Below are 14,784 nucleotides of genomic sequence, written 5' to 3'. Positions count from 1 at the left end.
AGAGTGGGGGTGTCACTGCCCGGACTCCCTCCGCCTCTGAAAGGGACCTCAGCCTCCAACCACTCCCTCTCCCTCCCCCTGATTTCCAGAGCACTCCCCTCAGCCGTGCAGCACTCCCAGTCCTGGCTCTCCACACTTCCATGAGCCACCATCCTAACCTGCAGCAGCCCCTTCTGCTCCAGCCCTGGGCTCCCACAGTGGCTCCCTCCTGCCCCGCAGCAGCTGTGCAATTCCAGCCCTGGGTGCCCCCATGGCTCTGCTAGTGCAATTCACTCCTGACCTGCGCCATCCATGTTGTCCCTTTGCTGGGCCCCACGTGCTCAGATCTTGCCAGCCCCCTGCAGTTCCAGCCCTGAGCTCCCCCACAGCTCTGAAAATGCCTCATCCGTAAGTCTGCACTCTCAGTGCCTGCGCACACAGACATTGTTCCCGCATCTCCCCTGGGCCGTAGCTGCAATATCAAATCCCTCACCCCACCCCCCATCACATTTACTGCCCCAGCATCCCGAGGCATCAGCATGGTGACGCAATGCAATGTGCCTCCGTGCCAGCCCCATCCACACGGCGCTCCGGCCTCGCCCTGCCGCCGCATGGTGGTAGCCACCACAGTTCTGATCTTCGCCACTAGGTGGCCTTGCAGTCACGTCTGTGGCCACAGTTCCACCGTGGAACAGGCCACAGCGGGTTGACCATTGATTTACATGGGGGTAGGCGCGGGCCTTAGGACCCTTTCACCCAGCTTGATTCACAGGTCCCAGCCCTGCCTCCAGGGCTGAGGCTGCCCGGGGCAGTGGCAGGTGGTCTGGCCATGCAAGATCCTTCTATCTCCTTCGTCCCGTACTGGCATCACTCTCCACTACAGCGTTATGAGGGCAACCTGTGGGGAGGGGCGCTGCCTGTGTGTCTCTGGGACAAGGATCAGATCAGCCCAAACAGCATGTCGCTCCCCACTGAGTGCATTGCAGTGAGTGGGACCCCTCCCCACGGCTGCGGATGGGGGAGTCTCAGGAGGGGCTCCGTCCCACTCAGGGCGGAGGGAAGGAACAAGCAGCCGTGGGGAGAGGAGAGGAAAGGTTTTGCGGCCAGTCTCCTGAGGGGACTTCGCAATAAATAGTTGCTTCTGCTTTACAGCCGCTGCAAGCCCTTGGGTTTGTGGAGTAGCCAGTTCTGCCTCCCCCAAGGAGAGACGTGGCCTGGTGACTCCAAACAAGTTCTAGCAGGAGCACCTGAATTTCTTGATTTCCCCTTTATTCCACCTCCGAGCCCTGGTAACTGGAAAAAATGAAGCTGGAAGTTCTACCTGCACGTCCCACCGCCTCTGCTCTGCCCCAGTGTACACACACATGCAAATGGTCTAGTTACAGCCCTGCCTGTTTAGTGTGGGCTGTAAAAGATACAAGCAGCGGTAAACCCAGTTTACTACAGAGCAAAGTGCAGGGCCACTCCACTCGGCTGGTGGTGCAAGGTGAAATGGGATCCTGCTGGGAGAAACTGCCTGCTGTTGAGCAGGACGTGTCTAAGGACGGAAGTGCCCATCCTTGGACTAGGAGGAGCTTGCATACGCTGTAATAGCTCCAGCCCAGAGCCTGTTTGGTTTTCAATTACCAGCCAAGCAAACCAAGATTAGATTAGAGTTTTTGTGAGTATTCTGTGTATTACGGTAGCACCTAGAGATCCAAACTAAGATCAGGTTTGGTGCTTCACAGAGATATAGTAAGAGACAGTCCCTGTACTCAGCCCATGGGTCAGCTGCAGCCTGCAAGCCCATCTCACTTGGCCAAATAATCAAAGCCACTTCTCCTCTGTGGCTAATTCCCTGATTGATCTTTCTAGTCTAACCAATTTGGGTGCTAGATGAGTGTGGAATGGATGGCCCAGCAGATAGAACATTGGCCTGAACACTGGCCTGGATTTGGTTCCCAGCTCTACCACAGCCTGCTGGTGTGACCTTGGCCAAGTCACTTAGTACTTCAGTGGCCCATCTGTAAAAGGAGGATAACAGCTGTTCCTATGTCCCATGGTTTAGTGCTCAGCTACTGTGGTAATAGGGGCCATAGCAGTACCTCAGGTAGAAAGGTGACTTCATTTTTTCTTTTTTCATCATGGAAATTGTTTTTTTCTCCACTTTCCTCATTCTCAAAAGTGGCTGAAGCATTTTTGCTCAGGCCTTCCCAATCTATTCCCCCTTGGGCAGAGACCAAGCCTGAGAACTTGCCGACAGGAAGGTTAACATTTCAGAAAGTTACAAGCAACGCAACTTTCAAAACAGGGTCTTAGAATGGGAATTCTTAGGTAATCTTCAGCACTGTTCCTACAGGGATAACTACACCAACACACAGGAATCATTTGAACTGCCACTGAAATGCAGCAGGTGTTGAATAGCACATTGCCTGGCAGCTTAGGAAAGGAAGTGAAGAATTTTCTGTATGATTTAACCTCACAGGTGATTTTAGGGAGATGGAATGTAGTTACCTGAGATGGAATTTAGCCAGGGCACCAGAATTAACATCTGTCTCTTAAAAACCATGCCACAGATGGTCAGTACCCCCATTTCATCCAATATGTAAGCCAGCAGCACAGCCTGCACTACAGGTTCATTACTGACCCGTTGAACAGCCAGTAATACTTCATGCAGCATTTTGAGTTTTTTCACTGCTAGCCAAGTCTTAGTGTGCAAAGCAGCTGCAAGAAGCTACCGAGTTCACAGACTGAGCTGCTATTGCTGCATGGTAGTGTAACCCGCATACCTCCTGGGTGTGGTGTCTGTCCCAACTAGTGGCACCAAGACCACTTAGCGAGAGAGAGAAAATGAGTCTTTATCTAACAGGCAGTTGGCTTTTAGCTCATGTAGTAGAGACTCATGCACTGAGTCCCAGGTTCAATCCTGCCCACCAACAAATGGGGTCTTTTGGCGTTACACTGGCACCTGTCCCTGCTCTAGACCACTTGTGACAAATCTCAGGCATGATGGGTAGCTGTCACAGGCAGGTGACAGATTATGCCTAAGAAGATAATAGTCTGAACGGTCAGTTGTATATTTTGGCCCTGAGTCAAAACACCACCTTATAAATACACAGAGTCAACATAGAGAACTGAATTGTGCTTTACGTGACAACCACTGTATGGGACTGATGACTACAAACAGCTTAGCAGTTGAGACATTTGTAAACTACACCGGGCAGACAATATGAGCTATTTAACACCAATAACTGACCTGTCCGGACACTGAAAATCCTCTCTTTTGCATACCAAAACGTGCCATTTCTATAGGACCTACACCAAACCAGTGTTTTGTGCTCCCTTTATCAACTCCAGCCCAGTAGTTAACTCACGTGGGCTTCAGTGGTGCTGGGACATAAAAAATAACCCATCTGACACTTGTAAATTGCAGCTTTGTTAGAAACACAGCGAGGAAAATGTGGTGCTTAAACCAGACAAATCATTAGAGAAAAGAAATGTGATTTGAATGTTTCTAAGAGGCACGCGTCTAGGGTGACCAGACAGCAAGTGTGAAAAATTGGGACAGAGGGTGGGGGGTAATAGGAGCCTATATAAGAAAAAGACCCCAAAATCGGGACTGTCCCTATAAAATCGGGACATCTGGTCATGCTATGCATGTCTTTGGTTTGAGCAGTGAGCCTGGAGTCCCGGGGTGTATTCCTAGCTCTGCCACTGACCTGTTGGGTGGTGTTGGGCAAGTCACTTTCCCTCTGTGCCTCACTTTTTCCAGCTGTAAAATGGGGATAACTATACATGCCTACTATAATGTGGTGTGCAAAGCTCACTTAATGCCTGCGAAGGGCTTTGAGAGCCTCAGATGGAAGATGTTGGAGGACAGTAAAGCTTTTGTATCACGGCTGATTCCACCTCCCCCCCCCCCCCCGTTTTTGGTTTTTTTTTTCCCCAAAATGATTTTTTGGTTTTGTTGTCTACATTTTCCTTCAAGATGTTTCGGGCTTTCATCACCACCCACCCCCACATTGTTCATTTTTCAGCAACCACAAAAACCTGTCATACTGTTAGCTACCAAAATCCCCCAATGCTTTTTGACAGAAGTTGACATTGTTTCAGAAAAATATATCTGTTTAGTCAAAAAGCTGTTCTCCACTGGAAACCCCCCCCCCCCCCAACATTTTGCTGGCCAATTTTCAACCAGCTCTAATCTGTATGTTAGAAACAAGGGAGATCAAGACAATGAAACCTGAGGCTGTCTCTCTAGGAACATTCCTATATGTCATTTACAAGCCTCTCGCTTGTTCTCCTGTGTCTACACTGCAATTAAAAACCGGGGTCCTAGAGTCCAGGCTGCAGGCCATGCCCGGAGGTCCACACTGCAATTAAATGCCCGAGCCCCATGAGCCCAAGTCAGCCAGTGCAGGCCAGCTGCAGGTGTCTCATTGCAACCCTAGAATGCTGTGCCACAGCTGAACAGCCAAATCAGTGCTTGGGTGGGGCCATTTTAACACATGTCCAAATATTTGCCCCAGCTCAGCTGCTGGCTGGGCCATCAGTGATAGTGAGGGGTTAACAGGCGGGGGCAGGGGGTGTCACGGAGCAGGCAGGAAAGGGGTAAGGTTTACTTCACCTCTAGTGCTTGGGTCACAGCACAGCTTGCATGGAAACACTCTGCTGCTTTGCTCTGGTTAATGCCAGGCTGGAGTGCCCAGCCTCAGAACAGAGCTCAAAGTTAAACATTACCTCCCCGGGGCCCCCCGCAGAGCCTGCCCATGCCCTGTTTGGAGCAGGCAGACAAGGCATTGGGGGATTAAACTTAGCAGCCTGCTAACAAACAATTCAGTCCAAAGGCGTCAGGGCTAGATTCTGATCTCAGTCACACCCGTGTAAACCCAGAGCAACTGCACCGACGGCAGTGGAGTTCCTCTGGATTTACATCAGTGTCAATGAGCCGTGCCGGTCAGATCTTTGGAGAGTGGGGCTGAATGGCCCTCCTTGGATTGGCTTCACTCCAGAGTCCGACTGAAGCTCCCTCCCTGCTCAGGGCCAGCCTGGTGGGCTGACTTGGCCGGACAGTGCATGTTTCTGAAAGGAGACTATGACACAATCCGTTCCCGTCCTCAGCCCCTCGGTGCTGGGGCATTCTCCCTTTCCACCAGTGGAGGGGAGCTCCCTGACGTGGGAGGGGGCAGCAGAGGGCCCAGGACATGTAAATGCATCGCAGCCATGCACCGACAGGGTTCTGTTGGGGATGCCCCATGGCTTGTGACATACAGAGGGTCAGATGAGATGAGCCCCATAGTCCTCTCTGGCCTTGGAATATGCTGCCGGGCTCGGTAAAGGACAATGTGCCAGCACAGTCTGCTGCTAGTGGAAACCCCTCTCCAGTCCCCTCGGAGCTTGACATGACATCGACCCCACGGCCCTCCACAGACCCCCCAGGTAAAAGTCTCCCCTCACTTTCCACTCACACCCCACTCAGCCCACTGCAGCAGGGAAACCGATAAGGCTTGGGCATGCCCGGATGATGAACCCATCCAGGGGCTGCCAGGACAGACTGTGGGGGTGACGCTAAGACACCCCATGCTCCAGTCCCTCCCTCTCTAAGTCCAGGGGAGTTGTTCATTCTTACGCACAGCTCTGTCCCCCTCCACGGCTTGCTCCCACCCCCCCACCCCCACCTGTGTGGGGAAGGGGAGTGGCAGTCTCCAGGAGGCTGCTCCCTTTCCCCTTCCCTTGTTACACAGACTGGGAGGCAGGTAGGCCCCCCACCCCCACCCCCCACCTGTCCTCCATGGGCACAGGTTTGTATTCGAACAATGGGCCAGTTTTTGATCAAGTAGCCCTGCTGAAATCAATGGGACCACTCCTGGAGCCATAAGATACCCCCCTTCCCCTCCATATGTGCAAGGGCATCTGGATCTGGCTCAGTGGCCCTTGCTTTGCTGAAAAGGGGATGGATTTGGGTCTCGCTCGAAGGCGGAGGTGAACCCAGCGCTGTCACACATTCAGGTTGCTGGGTAATAAAATCAACATATGGCCAGGCGTGTGTCCTCTCTGCTCTGATGGCACCCCATACAATTAGTTTTATGGAGCTAATTTTCCCAGGTCATTGTAGTAGTTTGATTTAGCAGTTTTTAAAAGATATCTCAGCTCCCGGGACAGGACGCGATTTCCACAAGAGCTCTCCAGGCTGGGAATATGGTTTCTTCGGGATGTATTGATACAGGCAGATTCACAGAGCAGGGCCTGTCACTTCTTGAATCACTGCCTGGAGTAGCATGTTCTTGTTCACCACTAGGGCCTTGTCTACATGGAGTGGCTACACTGGAGTAACTCTAGTTAGGTCACCATCAACTGCCTTTGCATCCACACACAACCGGTTTTGAAACCCAATTATTTGGCCTCTTAGGTTGCAATAAGTAATGCTCCTTGGAAGAGGTGTAACAGCATTTTGCAGTGTGTTTGTTCTCTTGAAGGTTTGGGTGGACACCTTCCCAACTAGTCTGTCGCTGGCAGTCCTCCAATGACCATCCCACACTGCATTGCTTCACACCCAGATCAGCCTGTCCATCTACCTCTCTGCACTCCACGGCTCAGGGACATCTTGACTGGCTGTCACCACTCTGTTTAAATGCTGGTGGGCAGCCAGGAGGGCCCCTTTCTGATACCAGGTAGTGAGGAGTTCACCCACCCATTATAGCAGTAATAGGTCTCCACCCCATGCTTCCACATGGACCCTTGCAGAGCTCCCAGACTGGACTGCCCTCTTCGCATAGCTGCATGTCCTGTCCCATCTGGAGGAGAGTCTCCGGAATGCAGACATCTACAAGGCACTGTTGGAGCAAAGCCAGGCGATGGGGCACTCCCTGCACCGGTCTCACCGCTGAGTCAAACTCATGGAGCTCTGGCAGAAGGACCTGAGAACAAGGGACCAGAACAGGACTGCCCCAGTGATGTCCACGACCTGCCCAAATTATGAGCCACTGGACCACATTTTTGCAAGGGATGTCACCACCGAATCAGAGAATGACGTAGTGGATAATTATCCACGAAGCAGCCCAGACAACACAGCAAGCAGCCATGAGAATATGGCAAGCACCCCAAAACCCACCAAAAGCTCCTTGACCCCACAACAATAGGCCAAAAGCTGAGCTGCAGACAGGGGTACCCTGCAGGGCAGCTGCACAGGGGCTAGCAGCCACCTGCAGCAACTGGGGACTGCAGGGTACCCTTGTCTACAGCTCAGGAGGTCCACTGTGGGGTACTCCTGCTGCCAGCAGCTGTGGGAGCCGCAGAGACTGGGAGCTCAGAGGTTCCCCCACTGCCCCCAGTGGCCTGGAGCTCAGGAGTTCCCCCACCACCCGTGAGCTCGGGGTTCACCCGCCCCCCACAGCAGCCAGGAGCTGTGGGGCCACCAGAAGTGGCAGGGGAACCCTGCAGCTCCCAATCACCGCAGGCTGAAGTCACAGAGGTTGCTGGGAGTCATGTATTCTGTGACTTCTGCAACCTCCATGACTAAATCTTAGCCTTACTCATGACTGCACTGAGGTCCATCGCGTTTTGGGGAACACTCATTCCCTGGTTCATGCCAGCCAACAGGCCTGAATTTCTAGATACCCAGTGGGACCTCTGTGGGATAGTGGGATCTTTCTGGACGACCCCCTCATTAATACTGGTGTGATGCTATCTGATTAAAATATGACCATATAGATCATTGTTGCAACCACTGTTAGATATTTGCAGCAAATCTTGTACAAAGGTTGTCAAGTGAGGTGTCTACGGAAAGGTTATGATTTGCTGGTTATGGTTATCTGTATGCATGTATCATTTTTGTATTCGAAGTTATAAGTATTGGCTCTATACCTGGATTTCAAATGTTTGCTCCTGGGATAATGCCCACAAAGTAGCTAGCCAGCACATCTTGGTGGGACTATTCAAATTGAGTGGCCCATCAAAAGAACATTTAACTAATAATGCACCATGGGAGATGCCTATCTACATTTAATGGAATTTCCTGCTGTGACTACGCAAAATGCATGGACGTGTGCCTTGCCCATGTGACTCCAAACTCCATCTTGTTGCTGTAATTTTCCACAGTAACAACAATGGGTGTCCCTCCGCATGGCAGAAGAGATAAAAGGCCCTGAAAACTCCTTCATTTTGCCTCTATCCTGCTCCAGCCTCTATCCTGTCCAAGCCTCTGGAATATGGACTTATACTAATGGGAGCATTCTAACCAAGGGATCGAGGACCTTCCAATGATTTGGAAGCAACCAGAGACTTGACTTAAGCCAGCAGTTTACTCCATCACTGCAGGCCCTCTCCAGGCACCAGCCTGGCAAGCAGGTGCTTGGAGTAGCCGCTCCGGAGAGGGACGGCACGTCCAGGTATTCGGCGGCAATTCGGCGGACGGTCCCTCACTCCCGCTGGGAGCAAAGGACCTCCCGCTGAATTGCTGCCGCAGATCGCGATCGCGGCTTTTTTTTTTTTTTTTTTTTTGGCTGCTTGGGGCGGCCAAAACCCTGGAGCTGGCCCTGCATCACTGCTACAAGCCTAAACCATGAACTTTGCAATTACTGTATGTATTTGATTCCTTTAACCAATTTTAACTCTCATCTTTCTTTCTTTCTTTCTTTCTTTCTTTCTTTCTTTCTTTCTTTCTTTCTTTCTTTCTTTCTTTCTATGAATAAACCTTTAGATTTTAGATACTAAAGGATTGGCATCAGCATGATTTTTGGGTAAGATCTAAGTTATATATTGACCTGGGTGTGTGGCTGGTCCTTTGGGATCAGAAGAACCATTTATTTGATGAGACTGGTTGTAAAGAACCACTCACCTTTAAATCCAGTGTTTTCAGTGGTAATACAAGGACTAGGATGCCCAAGGAAACTGCTTTTATGATTTCTTGTTAGCCAGTGTGGCGAAACAGAAGTTTACTTTTGTTGCTGGTTTGGTGTATCCTATGGGGAATTAGCCACCAGTCTTGGGCTGTATCTGCCCTATTTCTTAGCAGTTCGTCCTGAATTTGGCATCCTCAGCTGTGACCCACTGAGGCATGGTTACAGTGGTGATCCTTTCTAGATTGAGCAACTAGGCCTTGCAACCTCAAAGAGCAATGGTCCTTCCTGTTAATTAAGTCTTTGGCCTAGTGTGAGAGGCAAAGCATAGGCACGTGTGTTCCATTAATAGACTCTCTGCAGTTTGGGGAGCCCCTCCATACAAAGCCATCACCAAGCTCTTGCGTGTTGCCAAGCTATATGACTTGGCATGGCAGCGTCCTCTTTATAGCAGTGCAAACCTTGACACAATGGTGCCGACAGCTGATCTACCAACACCAAACTAGCTAGCTACTGACTGGTAGCAGTCAGGTGTGGCGAGCTTCCATGTGGTGAACCCAACATGCTTCTCCATACTGAGGGGAATTCTCATGTTAGTTTTCTCCAAAATATCTTGATTTGGATATCCCGGCACAGTGCCTCATGGAAGTTGTAGTTCAGGTGCCTTTTCTTCCCAGTTCGCCTCTACAAGCTTGGATCCCCAGCTGGACAACATCTCCCATGATGCACCATGGCCAGGGACTCTCATGATGCAACTACTTCCCATCATTATGAGGGGAGATGGTGGTGCATCATGGGAGCTGTAGCCCAGCCAGAAAACCTGACCCATAGAAGACCATGAGGCATGTGAACTACAATTCCCATGAAGCACCATGGCAGCATTTCTGAATCCACATATTTCAAAAATATGTCCAATTTTTCAATAAAAAGTTTAAATTTTCCATGGAAAAGAAGCCCATTTTTGGACCAGCTGTTAAGGTTAGGAAATAACATGGTGTTCTCAGTGCTTCAATCATTGGGTATTTTACAAAAGTAAACAGACACACTTTGTTTCAGTTTCCTGGGCATGGCAACTTTGTTTATAGAGATGCCGCATGTATCACTGCAGTGTAGTTTTCCAGCTTGATTCTAATTCCCCCTCAGGTGCCTTGAAACCCTGGGGGATTTTAGACCAGAAATCACAAGCCTGATACTGGCACCCCAGCCCCAATAAACTGCCATCTAGGGAAAGTGAAAGGCCTCCTGGGAGAATGGAACAAAGATCCCTTTGTCAAGGACTCACTGGGGAGCTAAGCCATAAAGGTCCCTATCTGTGTCAGGTCTCTTGTTTAATGAGAGATTAGCATAAGTGCTGTGATCTGCTCTGATGGTATCACTGGTTGTGGGAAATGCACAGTCTGTTTCTTGGAAAGCAGGACAATAAAAAAGGCTCAAAGGAGGGAGAGAAAGGAGCCAGGGGTCCCGATGAAAGGAAAGCCATAAGGAGGCTGATGTCCCCTACATGTGTGCGTGACGCCCCCAGTGATGTGGTGGCCAGATGCTGTGCGGAGCATGTGTGATGGTTGTGGATGTGGCTGCAGAGGGCAAAGGTCATTGTCCCTTTCGGAAGGTGGGGCTCAGGACTGCAGGGAGCATCTGGCCTGGGTGGCTGTTATGTCCATCAATGGCTGTTAGCCATACTCTGGGTGTCCCTAGCCTCTGTTTGCTAGAAGCTGGGAATGGGCGACAGGGGATGGATCACTTGATGATTACCTGTTCTGTACATTCCCTCTGAAGCACTTGGCATTGGCCATTGTCAGAAGACAGGATACTGGGCTAGATGGGCCATTGACCATTCTTATGTTCTTATATTAAATTTGTGTGTGGTGTTCAAATAGTATCGTAGAAATGCTGGGCTGGAAGGGACCTCGAGAAGTCATCAAGTCCAGCCCTGTGCTGAGGCAGGGCCAAGTAAACCTAGAGACCATCCCAACCTCTTCTTCAAATCCTCCAGTGGCAGACATCCGGCAACCTCCTTTGGAAGGCTGTTCCAGAGCTTAACCACCCACCCTTATAGCCATAACTGCAGTGTTCAATGCAAGCTGTCCGTGCTGTAATAAGGAGAATGACACAGGCACGGGATGGGCCTAGATAAAACACTGAGGGGTAGAAACTAGGATTGACCCAAGGGAGGGAATGGGAGAGCTGCTAGCACTCTGAGGCCAGCCTGGCCCGCTGCAGGGAGACCAGATGCAGGAGCAAAGCTCATCAGCCCTTGGCCGCAGCAGTGGGTGGAATTGACCTGTGGGCATCACACCCGAGCCCCTTTGCACAGCCTTTCAGGGTGTGCAAAGGGGTGGTGCTGGATGGTTTCACCCCTCTGGGAAGGTTTCCAGGAGACCCTGGTTGAAGAATACAGCCCTTCCCCACATGTGCCCTGTGGCTGCCAGGCTCCCAGACAGCAGCCGCATGTGGGGAGTGGGGGCAGGATTCTGGCCCACGTGGGAGCCTGGGGCCCCCACATTACCCTGCAGCATGGCTGCCACTGGTGATTTCATCACTGCAGTGAGGCGGGGCTGGAGTCCATCTGGCCATGACCCACCCCAGCGAGCCATGGGGAAAACCTGCTCTCACACTGATGCTCTCACACGGATGCAGGCCTCGTTGAAGCCAGTTTGGACGGACCAGTGTAACTGAGAGCAGAATTTGGCCCAGTTGGACAAATGCAAACCAGGGTTTGTTAATGCAACACATCATTGCAAAGGAACAAATCGGCCTCTCCCAGTTGCACCGTGTAACTGAGATAAACAGAATTTGCCCCGCGGTGTTTGTGAGACCATACGGGAAAAATCAAATGCCAGTTCAGACCCTCCATTGGTGTAAATGGGTGTAGTGCTTCAATGGATGTGTGTCAATTCATACCCACTGAGCATCTGGCCCATAGGTTCTTCTCCATGAGCATGAAATCCCAGATCCCCCTGAAGAGCATAAAACAGAATAAGATGCTGGAAAATGGGTTAGAACAACTCAGCCAATTTGTCTTCTCCTCATCTTTACAGAACCACACACCTAACTGAATTCCCCAAGCTCACAACTCTCCATTAACCTGGGTCAGGGCCGGATTTACACCTTACATGCCCGTAGGCACAGCATCTTCAGTGCCCCCCCACCACCACCTACAGCTGACCTTCGTGTTTTCCATAAAAAATAAAACTTTTAACTTTTAGTTGCCCCTAGAGTGCCTACTGTGCCTAATTGGAAATCTGACCATGACCTGGTTGAGGGACCATGTTTGGTGAACTGATACTTCTTTCTGGGGTCCTGCAAACACTTTGGGCTGAATTCTGTTAGTCGCAGCCACTTGGTGCGACTGGTGCTGAAGTGAATAGTTGGGAAAGAAAGCAGAATTCGGCCCTGCATATATAAAAATAACATAGGAGCACTGGAATTTTCACATGGGCTGGATCATACTGTTGGCCTGTCTGGTCCAGTAGCCTGTCTCTCACAGTGACTGTAGCAGATACTTCAAAGGCTATTTGGCCCAAATCCTCAAAGCTATTTAGGCACCTAACTCCCATTGATTTCAGAGGGAGTAAGGTTCCAAAAGACCTGTGATATCCAGGACATTTTTTTCTAACCACAGATAGTTAATGATGGCCAGAGCTGCTGCTGCTTTTTTTTCTTAATCCCAGAAGCAGTGAGGTTTTACATCCCTTCTAAATGTGTATCCTAGCCAGTGGTGTTCCTATTATCCATACAAATGCCTAAACCTTTCTGAAATCCTAGTAAGCTCTTGGCCTCAATAATATCCCTTGGCATCAGGTTCCATAGTTCATTATAGATAAAACCGAAGGGTGTATTGTGCTCTCTTTGCTGCTGCTGAGACTTGGGTAGACTACCTAGCATTTGCAAGTGACAAGTTTGCTGTTCTCCGGAATATTTCGGGTTTCCTTTCTTACACTGAAACCTGTTGCATTTTCTACATGTATATAAAAATGATTTAAAAGGCGGCGGGTGACAGAGACAGAAAGAAAAACGGAGGTGAGTCTTGCTTGGAGGAGATGGTCTTTTGACAGATTTATCGTTTAAAACCACAATTACAATCAGAAACCCCTCATCTGAGCGATGCTACATTAACTATCTATACCAACCTGTCAAAAGCAAGTTAATTCACTTTCCACTCACCCTGTGGGGATTGCATGCAGCACATATGGTAGGTAATAGACAAACAAACAAGCAAACTAACCACAGAGTCAGGTTGGTTGGAGATGGGAACGAAATGTAGGAAGGGGGAAAGTTGGCAATAGCAACCCAGATGCTACAGAAGGGAGATCTGCAATTATTAATAGACACCTCATAACAGATTCCTGCAGCTCCGACACCAAGCTGTGCTGGATAGGAATGCCCAGCACCGTGTAGCATCTGAGCACTTTGCAAACATTCATGGATTGATGTCCACAGCCACCCTGAGAGATATAGAAGGGCTATTGTCCTCATTTTACAGCTCAGGGAGCTGAGAGATTTTTGATGTGTCTACAGGATTTAGGTACCTAATTACTATTGAATTCCTAGGAGCTTTAGACAGTAAGGCCCAGATTTCAATGGAAGTTGGGTGTCTAAATACCTGTCAGGATTTAGGCCTAATTTCCTGGGGTTCCCCTTGAAAATCCTAACATAAGTGACTTGCCAAAGGTCCTACAGGGAATTTGTAGCAGAACTAGGATTTGAACCTAGGTCCCACAAGTCACAGGCCAGTATGCGGGCCACAATCTCAAGGTTGCGCTCCTCTGGCTGGGAGACAGGTATTCTGCAAGTCTCAAGGAGAAAACACCTGTTCTCAGGAGCCAACCACCCTGATTGCAAACCCAAGGGGCGTAGATAGTTTGGTTCTGATAATCCAAAAGCTGCAGATTTGAAAGGGATTGAAATATTTATTTACTTTTATTTATTATATTACTTTTCCCCTCCATGCACAGTTAACCTGTGGGACTCACTGCCACAAGATGCCACTGAGGCCAAGAGGGTTCCAGAGAGAATAGACATGGATATGGATAACAAGTGCAAGTTATTGTAGACAGGATAAAAATATGTAAATAATGTAAACCCTGATGCCCCTGGGAATAAATCAACCACAGAGGGCCAGATTTTCAATAAAGTCCAGCATCCACTGAGGCTTTCCACACTCATATTGAGAACAATAGAGAACATGCCCCATCCCCATTGAGAACAATGAGAGATGCTTGGTACTTTTCAAAACGTGGCCATTTTATTCAGCTGTCAAAGTGGAAGCTGAGCTCTTTGGAAATTCCCAATGGGAGTTAGGCCCAGATGCAGAGGTATTTAGGCATCTATCTGTGAGGGGGAAGCAATTTCTCCTGAGGGTTGGTTATTCCATAACTGTCCAAGACTGGGATTCCTTGAGTGTCCCCCTGAAGTAGGGTGACCAGATGTCCTGATTTTATAGGGACAGTCCTGATTTTGGGGGCTTTTTCTTATTTAGGCTCCTATTACTCCCCACCCCCTGTCCCAATTTTTCACACTTGCTGTCTGGTAACCCTACCCTGAAGCAGTTCCTACTGGCCACTGTCAGAGACAGGATACTGGACTGGGTGGACCATTAATAAAGTCAAATCCTTTGTGTCCTGGTGTATCCTCAGCTTCCCTGCTTAGCTGCTGAGTTAGTTCCTGTGGGTTTTTATACAATCACAGGGGAGCAAACCCCCTAAATAATAGGAAGATGTGATTGTTAAACCACACACGGGCAGCCCCCGCAAGGGCTCTGAGCTCAGCTTTTGAAACTGACTAGATTTGGGAGTCCCTTTAACTGCATCTTCTGAAAGCCCCTGCGTTGGAGGCTGCCTGTCCTGGTTAAATGGGTGGGGAGCCAGGTGACTGATTGACTATGCCTCCTCCCACCCACCTGGAGGGAATTCCACCTTTCCTACGCACTCAATCGAGAGAGGGAATTGAGGACAGAGAGCAAGAGGCTGGTAGAACAGGCTTCTGAGCA

Source organism: Chrysemys picta, chromosome 4 (genome assembly GCF_011386835.1).
Source record: "Chrysemys picta bellii isolate R12L10 chromosome 4, ASM1138683v2, whole genome shotgun sequence".
Taxonomy (NCBI): domain Eukaryota; kingdom Metazoa; phylum Chordata; order Testudines; family Emydidae; genus Chrysemys; species Chrysemys picta.
The sequence above is the reverse complement of the archived record's forward strand: the minus strand, read 5'-3'. Positions refer to the sequence as shown.